This window comes from Loxodonta africana, chromosome 15 (genome assembly GCF_030014295.1).
Source record: "Loxodonta africana isolate mLoxAfr1 chromosome 15, mLoxAfr1.hap2, whole genome shotgun sequence".
Classification (NCBI taxonomy): domain Eukaryota; kingdom Metazoa; phylum Chordata; class Mammalia; order Proboscidea; family Elephantidae; genus Loxodonta; species Loxodonta africana.
Genome location: NC_087356.1, coordinates 20,852,434 through 20,870,130, shown reverse-complemented (window position 1 = coordinate 20,870,130; position 17,697 = coordinate 20,852,434). Strand labels below are relative to the sequence as shown.

The following is a 17,697-nucleotide window of genomic DNA, read 5'->3' as shown; positions in this document are numbered from 1 at the left end:
GCCTCCTGGTTTGCTAAAATATTGGGGAGGAGAAAAGTACCCAAGACTTCCCCCTTCACCACTTCTAAATTTCTCCACCTTCATCATCCTCTCCTGGTTCACACTTAATTGGTAAGCTCTTACTCAGAGACACTGTCCCATTACCCTCCCCGCCAGCACCCCGCACTGACACCTTGCTCTTGATCTTAGCTCCATTAATCAGTCCTTCTCCACTTTTACCTTCAAAGGTTCCTTTTCTATTGCCTAAATGAAAAAAATTAGGCTGTACATTAATTAACAAGCTGTCTGGAACATAGCACCAATTCCATGAATACCAGTAATAGTTGACTTTTAGATCTATGTGCAAAGATATTCAAATCTCCCTTCTCCTAAATCTTACAAGAAAGAAAAGAAAAACCTTCCTTTCTTGTCACCACCTCCCCAAGGTCTTACCCAAACTGTACCCTTCACCATACTTCCTCAAGTGATTGCAAAAGGGTCTACCCTTTCTGTCTCTATTGCAGTATCATCTGCACACTCCATAACACAACTTCTGTCCCCTCCCAAGGCCTGAAATAGCTCTTTCGAAAGTCACTGATGATGTCCTAATTCCTACACAAGAATCTTTCTCAGTCCCCCAACTTCATAAAACTTCCACGGTGTGGTCACCTCTCTTTTGAAGCTTTGCTCACTCGTTTGGTCAACGGACATTATCCAGCATCTCCAATATGGTTCTAAAGATGGAGAGATGAAAGGTTAAACCCTGACCTTTTTCTAGGTAGGGAGGTGGCATGTAAATAAACAGTCGCTGTGATAAGTTCTCTCTATCAGAGGCCCCATCAAGGTGCCATGGGTCTGATGGCAGGAGTTATTTCCTCTCTTCTGGGAGGACCAGGACTGGCTTGCCCAACAAGTAATGACAGTTGAGATAAGATGTGAAGGATGCAGAGGAAAGTGTCAAGTGGAGAAGGGGTCACAGAGGTGACACAATCCAGAGGAGGAAACAGCATGTTCAGGTGCACAGAGTACAAGACCAAAGGGCACCTGTAGGGAGTAGGAAGCCCTCTGGCTTGGCTGCAGCATGATGCTGGGAGGGTGTACGGAAATGGTAAGAGAAGACTCTAGGCACTCAGCGGCTGGTGTCAGATCTCAAAGCATCCTTGAATGGCATGCCAAGGATGTGTGACTTGTATCCTAAGGGCAGTAGGGACAATCAAAGGATTTTAAGTGAGAGGGAAACTTGGTCAAGTTTTTGTTTTAGAAAAAGCACTCTAGTGGCAAAATGAAGGATGGCTGGTAAAGGATCAGTATTAGAGCCAGGAAGATGAGTAGGAAAACAGGCAAGCAGGAGACAAGCCCTGACCTGAGGCAGTGGGGCTACACGGACAAGAAGCTGGAAAAGCGTTCAAGAGGGAGAAATGATGTGACTCAGGGAAAAAGTAACTACCTTGAAGGGGGAAGGAGAGGGAGCCTTCTGGGGTGACTCCTAGGTCCATGGTGATGTCATTAACTCAGAAGCAAATGCCAGGAAGGGTAGCCAGTTTGAGGACCATGATGAATTCAGTGTAGGGCATGGGGTCTTTGACTTTCTTACCGTTCCATTTTCCTTTCTTAGAACAGTAAAGCGTTGGTGCTGGAAGGGACCACAGGATAAGTTCATATGGCAAAAGACCTCCGTGCCTACTCTCGTTTCTTTCTCTAGACAGCCCCTAAAATAGGCACCCTCCAAGCTCTGTGCTTGGCCCCTCCTTTGTCTCTCACCAGTCTCTGGCTCCAGGACTTCATACACATTTCTAACTTCAGCACAGACAGCACCAGAGCCTCATGCTCTCACCAAGGCTGCAGAAATCCCACCTCCAACTATCTGCCATACAGCTCACGTGATGTCCTATCAGTACCAGACTTGCTGCAGATCCCAGACTGAACGCCTCACCTTTCCCTAAAACCAGTCGTTCCAGTGACTCAGTAGATGGTCCTAGAAAGAATGGGAGAAAAATGTAGAACAAAGCTCAAACTCCTAAAAAACAAACAATAAAAAAAGCCAGACTTACTGGACTGGTAGAGGCTAGGTGAACCCCGGAGATTATCATCCTGGGATAACCCTTAAACTTGGAACTCAAACCATTGCCAGAGGTCACTTTTCAGCCAAATGACAAATTAGCCCATAAAATAAATAATGTCACTGGTTAGTACTGTGGTCCTCTAAATAATCGTCTAAATGAAGCCCAATGGAAAACATTTTCCCTAGACCAAAGACAAGGTCAGTGGGGACAAGGAAGCTAGATTACAGGAAACTGAAAAACCAGAATGGAAATAATGAGAATGCCGATATATTGTGAAAAATGTAAACAATGTCACTGAATAATATATAAAGAAATTGTTAAATGAGAACCCAATTTCCTGTGCAAACTTTCACCAAAAACACAATAAAAAAAAAAAAATGGTCGCTACTTCTGGCTTCCCTTCCATGAAAGAGTCTATTGATATCACTGCTCCCTAATGCCCATGTGAAACATGGAAGTCACCTTTGATGGCATGGCTCTGATGAGGGTCATGTGGACTTCTGCCTCAATTCTCATCAGATCTAGTTTAAATGTGTCTGCAAGACTACTTCAAGAGCGATAGCAAAGCATGCTCGTAAATGTCAGGATAGGGGAGGGGTGATATAATAGGTTGAAAATTAGGACCCCCGAATGTTTTTCCAGCCCTTACTTTATTGGACCTAAGATCTCTGGTAGATCTTTAACCTTTTCTATCCCATTTCCTTCATCTGTACAATGGGAATACAATTATTAATTGTACTGACATATGCAAATTACCCACTTAAGAATTAATAACATTTTAAAATTAAATGGGATACTTGTTTTTAACCTGATTTTTTTGTTTTTTGTTTTTTTTTAATTTCAAATATTTGCTACTTCCTGCATGTATATTTGGCCCTTTTCCCTTGGAAATTCACCCCACCGTTTACTCAATCTCTCTCTTGTACATTGACGTGATGAATGCTGCTGAGTGCTCATGGTTTCTGGTCCAATGTGAACACCTTTCAGGGAGTAATTCCTGGTGCCTGACATCTTGATAACTGATGATGTTTTCACTTCAGGGTGTGGGTCTGAAGCCCACAGGGCTGAATGGGAGAAGGAAATGGATTGACTCAACCACATCTCCTACCCACCACTTCTGATAAGCATAAACACACTACTGCCAAATGTACTCCAATATTATCTACAGAGAATAACAATATATATTTTTGACAATGGTTAAAGTGATGCTGTTGTTTTACATTAGAAATTAAAACTCGCGTTTCATCCTTACAGGTCTCTGTGAAAAATCTGGTCTTTGCTAAATTCAAGACGAATTATGAATGCCTGCACCAAAACAAAGAATCGTCCACGACGCCATCAAATGTACGCCTCTCTTCCCGATTCTGATTTTTAGGTCCCATGACTTCCATAAGCGAATGCATGCAGGGGCACACATACACGGTATTTCAAATGGAGATTTTATGTAAGCTTATTTTTATAGTGAGTCTGAGAGTAGCTGCTCTGCTTTTTATCTGTGCAAACTGGAAATAAAGTAGGCACCCTGCCAGCTCCCTGACAGCAGGCCAGGCCGGGCTGCCATGGGTGATTCGCACAATGACATCTAAGGGGTCCAGAAAAGAACCCTGACTAATGGCTTTTGGATTCCTTATGACCTTTGATCCTCAGTGACTTAGACCAAAATAAATGACCTAATTTCAAGAAACTACATCCAGCATGTGAACTCTACTGAGTGAGAGAATTTACCTGCTAAGCAATGATTAATACGTACGTGCTACTTACAATAACTCCTTAGCTCTTAGCCAAACGGGTAGAGAATACACTTTTCAGATGTTCACTTTTTCAAACAAACGTACCTTCCAGGATGCTGTGAAATTTGAGAGTGCCAGTGCCCTTGGCAGAGAAAGTACACAAGGCAGTGGGAACACAAAAGGATTTCCTGGAGCACGCATGAAGTAGGAGAGCAGTACTAGGAGCTGTAAGCAGTGCTAGGACACAGCTCTCCGTCAAAGACAGGGATTGTTTCTGTCGTTAGTGACTCTGTGACCTTCTTCCCAACAAAGGCTATCCGATCCACTCGGCTGGAGCAGCAATTTGGGAGCTAGCACAACCACTGCCCACCCTGCCCCTACTCCATGATGGCTTCCACCGCTGCATGCTGTCGCCACAGCACTGAAGCTAGATGCGGGTGAATGACAAAGGTTCTGTGTCACTCAGCCTTCAACCTGAACACACAAGTACATACACACAAGTACACCATCACTCAGCCCAAAAGAAACAGTCTGGATTTCTGCAGAGACCTTGGTCCATCAGAAGCTTTCTTATGTGAGAAACCCAAGGAAATGTCTTTGATACTCAAAAGGAAGTTCTTATAGGTTGGGGGGAAAAAAGAAATTGAAGGTTGCCAGATGAAAAACAAAACAATCTAATCCGAGTACCGAAAACCAAAACAAACCCACTGCCATTGAGTCAATTCTGACTCCTAGCAACCCTGTAGGACAGAGTACAACTGCCCCATAGAGTTTCCAAGAAGCGCCTGGTAGATTCAAAATGCTGACATTTTGGTTACAGCCGTAGGTTCTTAACCACTACGCCACCAGGCGTAACATGATAATAAAGTTGGGGGGGGGAGTTAAACTTTAAAATGAGAAGAAAATATAAAAATGGGGGAAAAATCATTTCCTTTTCCACTTAAAACCTGTCATCTTACTTATGTCCCTTAAGGCTCTGGACCAGCAGCAACACTATCACCTGGGAGCTGGTTAGAAATGCAGAATCTTAGGCCCTACACAGACATATTGAATCAGAATCTGCACTAAAAAAAAAAAAAAAAAAAAATCCCCGGATAATCCAAATGGATTGCTAATGTTTAAGAAGCACTGTTTTAGAAGAAGAAAAAAAGCAACCTAAGTTCTATGGTAATTTTCATTATCTGATTTTTTCGTTTGTTTGTTTATTAGATGGTAGCCTTCAATGTTTTAAGTTACTCTTTAAAAGTTCTATGGTAATTTTCATTATCTGATTTTTTCGTTTGTTTGTTTATTAGATGGTAGCCTTCAATGTTTTAAGTTACTCTTTAGACCTCAGTTAAATCTCCAAATATATACATTGTCAAATCTCCTGCTAAGAAATTCAGAGGAATATTGTAGATAAAGCTATATTGTAGGAAAATAGAAATCAAGAAAATGTCTCCTATTTAGAACCTACACAATCATTGTATTTCTCTGCATCATATCGACTGGACAATTTTCCAATGATATGGTTCATCACAATATCATCTTCACATAAGAACTTGCAAAACCCAGGCACGGGCCATGGCTGCCTTGTCCTGAGTAAAGAAGGAAGTTGAGTAACTGTTGGTCTACGTTCAAACAATACAAAAAGGTAAACAAGACACTTCCAGCCAGTCTCCATTGTCTTTCTCTCCATTTAAAGTCAGTCTCTCCCAAATTGCCAAGATAATGACTTCAACCCTCCGTTACAAGTTGGTTGTGAAAACCAGCTTTGGTCCCTGAAGCCAGTTCTCAAGTACACTTTGCCTTGCTTCATTACTTGTCTTCCTGTCCCCAGTAACCAACAAACCAGCGTCATGACTACGGTCATGTTTAAATTATTTCTCTAAAAGTCAGCAATGAACTTTGGAAATGGGAATAACGGGTGGGAAAGTTAACACTCTGTGGTGCTACCAAAAGGCTCGGCATCTCTTTCTCAGAGGTAAGCACCCAGCACTTACAGCATTAGAATAGCCCTAAAATCCTACATGCTGCGACAGCCAACCTATGTGACATGTCACCCATGTTAATTCAAATGTAAAGTACAGCATCTGTAGCCCTAGAGATGAACTGAATTATAATGCCACACTTGAATGGTATTCTACAGATTTTTCCAAAGGCTCTGAGCATCTATCTACCCCTTAATTAAATTTAATTTGGTTTCCACGTAGAGTGCTATTGAGCATATTCACTTCGTGATACATGTCAACTCAATATACATCATCTTTACCTTCCAACTACAGCTTTACGAAGATGTTTCCATGTGGGAACATTCAAAACTGATTTATGGTGCTATTGCAACTAGTAAGCAACTAACCTTCCAGCCCAAATGTAACACAGAAGAACAACCTAACTGAAACATATAAATTCCACCTATACTTAAAAATATTATTGTCTGTAATTTAATATAGCAGAATGCTCCTAAGCCTATAACCTTGCATGCAGAAGCAGTTTCTCAAGCATTAATACTTAAATGGGTCACAGGCATCACATCTGTCATTCTGTCCTGAAGTCTATGAGGCAAAACCAAGACTATGCTGGCCTATTGATTTTTCTAGCATTTGCTTTAATTTACTTAACCATTGAGAAATCCATCAGTACATAAAGGGCAACTGTCCATTACTGCATTCGCAGACATTCCTTCCCCTCGTTTTTTTGGTAAATATTTCCCTTAAAATGCTATGTGTTTACAGTATAAAAACGAATTAGGAAACTGCTCACACCTGTTTCTGTTCAACAACTGCTGCACTGAGGTATATGTAACGTGCTTAAAGATAGAATAAATATCTAGACATTATTACATCTGTGTGCAAAGGGTGGTAAATTAGATCCTAATTACATTAACAGGGATTCTGCCTCCCAGCTTAAATTTTACATGAGCACTCTGCAAAAATCCAAAAGCTCTGCTGTGGTTTCTTTATGAGCTGGTGATTACAGCTACTTCCTATGTGGTCACTAAATATTCTGTTTACAAATAAATGAAGAAGCTTTGAGCCAACTTGCCAAGGTAATAATCTATTTTTTCCCTCCCCCTCCCCCCTTCCAACAAATCCTCGCCACATAAGCATGGCAACAATCAGAAGCCCTGGCTTCATCTAATTACTCCATCACATAATTTCACAAATTGCCTTGTCACTGGGGAGCCAAGTGCAAAACACGCTCACAGTGGGATTTCAGGCAGCAGCTTTCATTTACTACTCATTCCTTGTTAAATTAAACACGAAAACACCAGTTGTGTGAAAGAAGTCAGAAAGAATGTCTGCAAATGAGCCAGACGAGTGTATTTGCTATTTACCTTCTCACCAAATACAATGTTGGCAACAGGCAGCCCAAATAGGAGGATCCCCCTGACTTGCCCCATCTTATTTCAGCAGAGCCGCTCCAAGAAAACAAAACCAAAACGCTAAGAGTGAATGGGCTTCTCCAGGAAGTAAATTTCATCACGTATCAATAGGAAGCATGAGCAAATAGTAAAAAACTTGATATTGTTCAGCCCTCCATCCTTTCCCCGTTCTGCTACTGGAAATACCTGGCCACACTCCTTTTCACGTGTGCACATGTACCTGTATTAGATGCTTAACCCTTTGAAGGCATAAATAGCATGCGCGACTTCTGTTCTGGCTGAAAAGAGGGAACCAAATTCCACTAATCTTTAAAAGTTCTCAAACGGAAAGATCATCCATCAAGTTCATACGGTATGAGGTGTTTTCCTTTTAAGCATTAACACCTTGCCTGTTTCTGAAACACACCAAGATAAATGCTCACCCATCATGCTGCGGATGTGGGTAGAAGAAAAAGTATGCGGTGGGTGACATTACTAGAGGGAGTGAACCTGAGGCTGCACTCCTGGAAGCTGACATTTTTATGTCAACAACTACAGGCAGTCACTGGTAATTAAAGGTATTGCTTTGTAGCACAGGAGCCAGTGGGGTCAGGTACCGTTTTACATCACAAACCAGTCCTTTATGCGTGTAGATTTGCCAGCATTATCTGCACGGGGGAGAAGGAGATATTAGCAGCAGCTGTCTCTCTGCTTTTACACTGAGAATTCTATTCATCCAGACAGGTGGGGTAATTTAAAAGCCAGTGCGGTACCATTTCCATGTGACTAATGCCACTGCCTACTAAAATGCCACCATTACCACTGTTTATGGAAACATTACCAAAATTACATTTTACTCATAAGAATTTTAGGATTCTGGTTATTACTAGCTTTAAAATGATCAGACCCCAGTGTCATACGCCAGAGCTGTGGCTTAATTCTCCAGGGTTTAACAGCCTTCTCCACTGAGAAACAGCAGTTGGGTTGTAGTTTCAAGAGTAATCGGGACTGCATAAACAGTTTCTTCTATCTCCATAAAGCAAATTAAAGACATAGCTCTTTAGCTCTCTGGCCATGTGACAAGTAAAAAATCTTCAAGGAGGCAAATACCGTGTTAGAGAGTTTAGTTAGGATTTGCATGAGGTGGGAGTCTTCACTGGCAAACCACTATCAGATTGTTAACAGTAGACATGGTAGAGATTTGCATATTTCCATAAAGAAGGAGCAACACTTAAATAATGTTTAGTACCTGAAACTCTTAACAATGCAGGAATTATGACAATTGTCACAAAATATCAACAGCTGTATCTCTGCCTACTTTCTGGGCATAGATGCCTGGAAAAAAATAATTCAGATAGGAAAGGGTCATCCTTGACGCTTACAATCATCACATTGCACTATGATATTTTACACCCAAATCTTTGGGCATACACATTAAAAAAAAAAAAACTAGCTAGCTAGCTTGTGAACATAGATTATAATTACACTTTTTAACTCTCACAATATGATTTCATCTGCTCTGTGGCTGAGAGGCAACGTGATGGAAAGCCCATGGGGTTTTAAGTCAGGGGATCATGGTTCGAGCTCAGCCAGTTCCTAGTTTCTTGACCTTGAGAAAAGTCATTAACTTCCCTAAACTTCCTTTTTTCATCTTGCCTGCCTCACAGGCCTGTTTTAAGAATCCAGTGTATGTGAAAATAAAAAACTACAAAGCACCCCAGAAATACATGTTATTATCTTATTTTAGCCATTTGATCTTTTTTTTTTTTTCTTTAGGTGTTAACAAGACAGAATGATTAAATGTCAAAATAGCAAAGCAATCAATAGCTTGATTTTTAAAAACATGGTAAAGGTAACATTAGCTAGGTAGGAAATAATTTTATCTTGTTTTTCAGTGGCATCAAGTCATTTTTGTGAAGATTATTCGCCCGGGTAGTTTGGAAACTGGCTTTTCATCAAATAATAGGTAGGAATTATTCTTAACTTCTAAAAACTGCTAGAGAAATGATTTCCATTCATTGATCTTTCTTAGGATGAAGGTTCATGCTGACAGACTATACCTCCTGACCTCTGGACATCCCAAGAACATTCTAGAACACTGATTTCTCGGTGGCCATTCATGTCATGGAACAAGGTGGCAGTGATAGCATGTAGGCTCTGTAGGATGCTAGCAACAAACTTAATGTAAAAACTGATAAAAAACCAACCTCAGACTATGAAGACATCCAAAAGACAAAGACAACCAAAAGGTTACATTTATATATACTGCCGTACTTTTTTTCTGAAGAGAGAACATCAGCAGGATGTTCAAATTCAAGTGGCTATTTAAGTCAAACCAAGGGTGTCTATTTCAAAATATTTAGGATAATATGTTATACAACCAAGTAATTTTTATCTCATTTAAATATCAACTAACGTAGGATGTTGGCATCTATAGCATCAAGTTATTTGAGGTCTACCTTTTCTTCACAGTATTCAAAGAGAGAGCAATACACTCTGTACTGGGACCCATGCTCACAGGGCTATAATTTGCTTAGTGAAGGCATTTTGCAATGGCAAGAAAAAATAAGGACTAAAAAGATAGAAAATGGCATGGTATAACCCTCCCAGTTACTCCTTGGCTCCTACAGTCGCTTCTGAGGACCACTAAGAAATAGGTGAGTCCTTGGGACCTATCTCCTGCCCTTGGCACACTGAGGTGAATATCAAATCCACTGAAGCAATCCAACTTTACCAGGTTGAGGGGTCTCCAAATGTAGGCACCAACACTACTGAAACACCGGCACCCTGGTCAGCAGCAATCACTTTGATATGAATGTACACAATCCCCATCACTACTACCTTGGAGCTTCAATAAAACAATGTCTGTTCCCTCATGGCAATCAAGAAGCTCCAATCAGGGCTGAGAGGGTTTTGTCCCTGGAGCAACAGACCATTGCAAGGTGGTCGCCGCTCCTTGATTGCCCTCTGGCATGGGCCCACATCTACAGAAACCGAAGAATTAGCGCCACGCGCACGGCTATTTAGGAGATTAAAGCAGCAAACTGGTTCAGTTTTCCCCAAGGGTTTACTAGAGATTTCAGGGGTTCATAGAGATGTGTTCTACAGAAAAATGCCCAAGTACAAGGGAACACATAAGCACACGGTCACATACGTTCATAAGGAAGACTGAGATCTGATGAGGACGGTTCCATTTAAGTCTATTCTCAACTCCATGACATGTAAATTGACTTCTACTGTGAAACAAGGGATCAAAGCAAAAGGAAATAAAGCACTGGAATCTTTTCTGAAATGAAGACACCTAATGTTGCCTCAGTCAACTCGTCATACTTTCAGGCAAGGTATCCTCACCAGAAACCTTAGAGAAAGTAAAAAGCCAAACCTACATCAGATCCCTAAAAGATGGATTGAGTTTAAAAAAAAAAAAAAAGTACACACACTCAGACAGACACGTGGTACTCCAATTTTAAACTGAGGAGAAGCAGTTGCATAGACATGGACCAAGTCTGATGTCTTATCTCCAAAAATATATCATCACTATTAGAAATAAAAAGGAGACATGGTATTGATAAAGCCTTTGCAGTATGAATGCCGGGCTAGTGTTGAAAGAGTTAGGTGCATCAGCAACCATCAATGGAATAAACTGTGCTTGTATGGACACTTATGTCTGCACCTACAATGTGACAGCATACTCCTTCTCTCCACCCTGTTGGCTGTAATCTTTTTTTTTTTTTTTTATTGTGCTTTAAGTGAAAGTTTATAAATCAAGTCAGCCTCTCATACAAAAATGTATATACACCTTACTATATACTCCTAATTGCTTTCCCCCTAATGAGACAGCACACTCCTTGCCTCCACTCTTTTCGTGTCCATTCAGCCAGCTTCTAACCCCCTCTGCCCTCTCATCTCCCCTCCAGACAGGAGATGCCAGCATAGTCTCATGCGTCTATTTGATCGAAGAAGCTCATTCTTTCACCAGTATCATTTTCTATCCCGTTGTCCAGTCCGATCCCTGACTGAAGAGTTGACTTTGGGAATGGTTCCCGTCTTGGGCTAACAGAAGGTCTGGGGACCTTGACCTCCAGGGTCCTTCTAGTCTCAGTCAGACCATTAAGTGTGGTCTTTTTACGAGAATTTGGGGTCTGCATCCCACTGCTCTCCTGCTCCCTCGGGAGTTCTCTGTTGTGTTCCCTGTCAGGGCAGTCATTGGTTGTAGCCGGGCGCCATCTAGTTCTGGTCTCAGGCTGATGTAGTCTCTGGTTTTTGTGCCTCCTTTCTGTCTCTTGGGCTCATAGTTACTTTGTGTCTTTGGTGTTCTTCATTCTCCTTTGCTCCAGATGGGTTGAGACCAATTGATGCATCTTAGATGGCCACTTGCTAGTGTTTAAGACCCCAGATGCCACTCTCCAAAGTGGGATGCAGAATGTTTTCTTGATAGATTTTATTATGCCAGTTGACTTAGATGTCCCCTGAAACCACGATCCCCAAACAAAAGGAAAATTTTTTACTAATTTGACAAACTGCCAACCAGACTCCATAAAAGTCTCTTAGAGAAGGCCATGAGCACGAGTGAAATGAATAAACCATTGGGTTGAGCACAAAAGTCTCCATCACCCCTGACTATGACATAGGGCCCCACTCAGAGCCCCCTTTGCCTATGAGGCTTATGTACCTGAAGAAGCCCACGATTTTAAAGCTGGACTTGTTTTTACTTTTGATTGTCTTCTCCTATGTCTCCTCATCAAGGGACTGTAATTACCCCAGGTCAGAGGTGCATAACTAGGAGTGGGGAAGCAAGGCCAGGGCCAGGGGAAGGAGGTATGTGGAGGGCTGAGAGAGAGCCCTGCCAGGTCACTAATGGCCTCTGGGGCAACAACTTGGAGAGCAGGCTGATGCTTCGCCTTTGATCTTCTAATTCACAATGATCATTAGTATTAACTCCGATTCTTCTGGGTGAAGAATTCCAGCTGTAATCTTTTCAGTTTACCTGACCTAGGAAAATGCATCCCCCATCCCATTAGGATTTCAAAAACCAGCTAGGAAAAAAGAAAAAGGCAGTTGCCCCAGAATCTAGAAGCCATCCGCTTCATTATTAAAACAGAGTTTACATGATGTATATCACAGAAGAATTAGGGCATTCCAACACCCCCCACCCCAGTAATTAAATAACCTGCTCCATTCCCCACCCCCCCTTGCTAAGATAGATGATTCTCAATTGGGTTTAAAATTAAAAAAAAAAAAAAAAAAAAAGTCAGGATCCTATCTAATCAAACTTGAAATAGGGTATCTTCAAAGTAGCAGAGGTCTTTTAAAATGAAGATAGAAGGATTTGTGATTGAAGCTTGAGGTAGTTTCAGCAAAGTCTAACTCTGACCATTGTCATTATTAAACCTTATGAAAGTGAATGGCAAACTACTACATGTAAAGGAAAAGGTAACAACCATAAAGATATTCTTCTTAGACATATAAGCGAGCTCATTGTTTATATAGCACATGGATATCTGCAAAGGAAAAAATCTTCTCACTCTTTCCTACTAGTTTTCAAGAGTCTTAATTTAATAATATATCTGCAGGTAACATACAGTGAGGACGAAATGAAAGTTACCTGCCATCTCCACAAATATAAACTCCCTTGGCTCAGGCACATGAACATGAAGGTAGGTTAGGACAAGTTTGAAGGAGGGACTGTCTTTCTCAAAGGCAAGAGTGCATAAAATAAGTTTTCTTGCCCAGTCACCTTTTCAGGACTAATGTTAACTAAGGATGTTAGCCAGTAAGGCACAGTAAGAATATTCACTGTTAAAGCTGGCAGAGTATAGAGGTGAGGGATAGAAAGAGCAATAGAAATGGGAGGAGAGGAGCAAACAGCATCCACCACCTAGCTAGGGCCATCACTCTCTCTTTTGATCTTTTACTTACCCTGATCACTAGAATGGGTTATCTGGATACCAATTAGACGTACAGAGTTCACTGAAATAATAGTTTATAGCAATAATGTTTAGAGAGCTAATTCTTCCCCAAATTGCAAGCAGAGAGATGGCACTAAGATATCTCCAACAGATCTTGTTACCAAAAGCAAAACCAATGAAATAACATCTGTCTCTTCTAGAGCATTCAATTCTGAATTCAATTCCATTTACTCCATCCTTAGAGTGGAGGACCCGCAGGGCACTTTTCATCTAATAGTGTTGCTATGGAAACGCCATTCTCAACCTGGAAGATTCTACAACCCCTCGCATTGGCTTTATCCACAATGAGAGGAAAGTCTCATAAATCAGAAATGGAGATGTAAATTTGGCCACACATACGAAAAATATTTTCTAAGCTGGAAGTTCACAAACAAGCAGACGTTGGCAAATGTGTGTATCTGACTTAGAAATACGGTTTGTCTCCATAGTAAGGCTTAGCCCAATGGAATCCGCAAAATGAGTCAAAGGATGGGGAGTCAAAGAGAATGGGAATGAAAATCAGTTCACCTTCAGGATCACCTCCCCTGGGTACAAAAAAAAAAACCAAACCCGTTGCCCTTGAGTCGATTCCGACTCATAGTCCCCTGGGTAATCAATACCAAATGTCACCCCCTGACGGCTTTCTTCACCTGACACTGCAAGCCTGTCCTTGAACCACCTCTACTTTCCCTGACTTTCAGAGTTCCTGGGACACATTGCAGTTCCATGCAGGAAAATATAGTTATTGCATATTTTAAATAAGAACCACATTAACTGCTTTTCTATTTAAATTATGTTTAAAACGGCAATATGCTATGGAAGGAAAACAAAAAAGAAAAGACCTTTGACTTTAACCTTAAACATTGTCTTTATCTGTTTTCTTCATTTTCACTAGGCCCCTGAGCACAAATTTTTGTAACCAAACCAAACCAAACCCATTGCCTTCAAGTCGAATTCAGACTCATAGTGACTCTATAGGACAGAGTAGAACCGCCCCACAGAGTTTCCAAACCTGTAAATCTCTCCAGAAGCTGACTGCCGCATCTTTCTCTTGCTTTCTCCCGCAAAGCAGCTGACGGGTTCAAACTCCTGACCTTCCGGTTAGCATTTGAGCATTTAACCATTGTGCAACCAGGGTTGCTCACATTTTTACAACGCTAGGTAGCAAAAGAACCAGTAATATGCAAAACACATTCAGCTTAAGCACTATGACATGGTAGGTTCTATTTACAGTTGGAACAATGCCCTCAAGAAGGAAAAAGAAACCTTGATGTGGCATATGCCCCGATCTAATTAAGTGTGACTATACAGTGACTCATACGCAAATATCAAGTACTTTTTAATTGTTTGCAATCATTTATCTTCAGGCAAATGCAAGCATTCCTATTAATAAATGCTTTTGTTTTCTTCCTAATTCTCTCTTATTATCTGAATAATGGCAGTCACTCTTTCAGTCCCAGGGAGTCATTTTTTTAAAGAGCCCTTCTCTACTTATCAAAACTGGCAAATGTTCCACTTAGTCAAAGCTAGAAATTTACATCACTGAAATTTCCTTTTACCCCATAACCACCAAAGTTTAAAGTTTGTTTCCTTTTTCTTTTACTGTTTTCATTATAGGCAAGTACGTCCAGTTTAGCTTGCAAGAGACTGTGAGGCCAAGAACGAGCCTTTAGTTCTCTCTGGAGCAGTAAAACGTGCTACTGGTTAAATCTACCTGCACAGCACAGCACATTTTTCTTCTCGTGCAGCTAGGGTGCAAATCCAGAAAGGTTTTTATTTTATTTTATTCAAGCCTATGCTGCACCTCTAACATACAAACGCTTGAAAGGCCTTTCAAAGGCAATTTTTTTTTTTTAAGAGAATAAACCCAGTAAAAGGATTGACCCATTTATTTAAATAAGAAAAAAAAAATAGCAATTTGTTTTCAAAAAAGTATTGGTATTTAAAAAAAGACTAGCTTACAATTTGCTAATAAGTTGTTATTGCTATGGTTTTAATTAGTCAGAATTTCAATTGCTCTTTTACATCTAGCAAGATTTCAGACGGGATTTTCTAGATAACAAATTGTATTAATCATCTAGCAATAATGCGATCATTTGAAATTGGTACCCAGTCGTCCAAAGGAGTTTTGCATTCCTGAAGACCTCTCAGGGCTTGAAATAAAGTTACCAAAATATTAGTATTGAGATGTCGGTAGTTACTTACATTTGGGCAAATAACAAAACTCTTTAAACTCTATAGTCTTCCGTTTTTCCACAGAATTTATTAGAGTCAGCTTCTGACTATAAATATTACCAAAGCGTCCATGCACTCCTGCAAGGAATGTATCAGAACAAGAGAGAAGATTGCCCCTTGGTAACTAACGATCTATTTGCTTTTGTATTTATTTAGAGAACAGGGAAAGGAATCGTTTTCACTGAGGGAAGGAAAAGGGCAAATCAATTGCAAATTTAAACATATCTCCTTATTTTGCTTTTCAGGTGCTGTTAATGAGAGCAATTAGATTTTTCAGGGATGGTTATCATTGCCATTATTTCTATAGGAGGCAGATAGCATTGAGGAATGGGTACTAGGACCAACTGCCATGGAGTTGACTCCAGCTCATGGTGATCCCATGTGTGTTAGAATAGAACTGTGCTCCATAGGGTTTTCACAGAGTAATTTTTCAGAAAAAAGATTGCCAGGCCTTTCTTTCAAGGCACCTCTGGGGGGACTCAAACCTCCACCCTTTTGGTTAGCAGCTGAGTGTGCTAACTGTTCTCACCACCCAGGGACTCCATGGAGTGGACAGGGAGGGTATAAATACCCAGTACAAACCATAAGCCAACTTCTCTGAGGCATTCATAGAAAGCCGGGAGACATGGAAGAATGGACTTCCCCTTCAGGGCAGTGGCACAGGCCAGCAAGGACCCCAAAGCTGAAGGGAATTAGCCAGGTCTCAAGAAATCAAGCAGTTAACGAATAATTCCTAATACAATTGTCCCAGTAACATATGGTCCGTATAATCATTGCAATGCAGGTAAAATCATTCTGGCTATTAAAAGGTTTTTTGATATTTTTTTCCTAAGGAAATACTATAGCTCTCTGCAAGGTTCTTTACAAGGTTACGGACTAGAAAAACAGAAAATCTGGAGGACGAATAAAAGAGCTTGCTTTCTCTCTCTCCTGATTCTGTCTGAACCAATATTTGATTATATTTTATTCAGGGGTACCTCAGCTTCGAGTAAAGCCAAAGCTTCTTTACAGATTGAGATGGAAGCTGAAGAAATCCATTCTTTCTTTTTTCCTGTTAGTATAAGCAGTGAATTCAGGGCTAACCTGATTTTGCCTCCTCCCCACCCACACCTCAGACCAGGTTAGCTGGTTAGCTCTAATGAGGAAACATCAGCATAGTTGCATCATTGCTTTTAGCCAATTGTCACTTCCTGTCTTCTGATCATTTTCAATGCCATGCTATTTACTTTTTTCATGATATACCCTCTAGACCCGTGTCTCCCCACCCCCCCAACCCCCCACCCTCCAGCTTGATAGTGGTTGATAATCTTCAGTAGGAATCTTGCCCAGGGCAGATCTCAGAATGTCAGATAAGGAGTGGTACCCGAGTCAAATTTTATGAAAAGCTAAAAAATGATGTTAAACTCCTAACAGTCAAAACAGAACGTAACCCTTTCAACTAACTACCAGCATTAAGCAACCCCGAAAGTTTGTACAAAAACTGCCAACATGATCTAGGTGATCTTTGAACGCTTGATAGGAGGGGAAGGGATAGAGGTATTTTTTTAGTTAGTCCTGCTTCTCTTAGTTTTTATTTTATTCACCGACCCTGGGAAATCCGGATGAATTTATACCCTGGAGTGTTACTGGATGCATAGCCTCTGTCTAAAGGCTCAGAATCGGCGTGGCCTTGGGACAGTCCCTGAGTTTGTTTCACTGTATCATTACAACTCACTAAGGGACGTGGCTTTCAAAGCCGGCAAGGATGTGAGGCTCAACAGGTTCTGGACATGTTTGTGACAACATGGAATTTTTATATTTCTAGAAAAATAAATGACATGAAGGAAAGCCATCTAGTCTAAAAACAGTAATATTAAAAGTTTGCTGCAGGCACGAAAAGAAAAAAAATAAAAAAGGCTGAAAGTTTTTAACATTCATTCATTTTAGGCTAGGCCCGGCAACCACCTGTCTAAATTCATCTTTTTGTCCCTAATATCACAAGGCTCCCTGGTCAACGATTTTGCTGAATTTTAAAATATTATTTTACCCATAAATTTTCACTTCATCTTCTTCCTTCGACATCATTAAATCAGTGTACACTTACAAAAATATCCACCAAAATATTATGATTATAAATATTTTGAACATGAAATTCATTCAGAACAATAAGCAAACCAAACAAATCCCCCGGTGGCATAAGGCCCCAAATCTCCAGTTTCTCACATCTCCCGGAGAATTCCTGCAGTGAAAAACAGCAATGCTCACACAGACAATATAAACTGTTACTCTGCTTGAAAAGTCACAGGGGACTACACAGGAAGAGCTGACTCTATATTGCTGTTTTCCTTTACAAGTTCTAAATACAGGGACAACTTTCACTGTGTAGCTCTGATTCAGATGAAGGCTTTGTAATGGAAGCC

The 17,697-nt window shown here is 40.7% G+C and overlaps 1 protein-coding gene across 3 annotated transcripts in view; it reads right to left on the bottom strand.

Moving 5' to 3' along the window:
* MEIS1 (Meis homeobox 1) overlaps positions 1-17,697 on the bottom strand; it is a 142,814-nt gene that overhangs the window by 43,689 nt on the left and 81,428 nt on the right. The window lies entirely within an intron of this gene.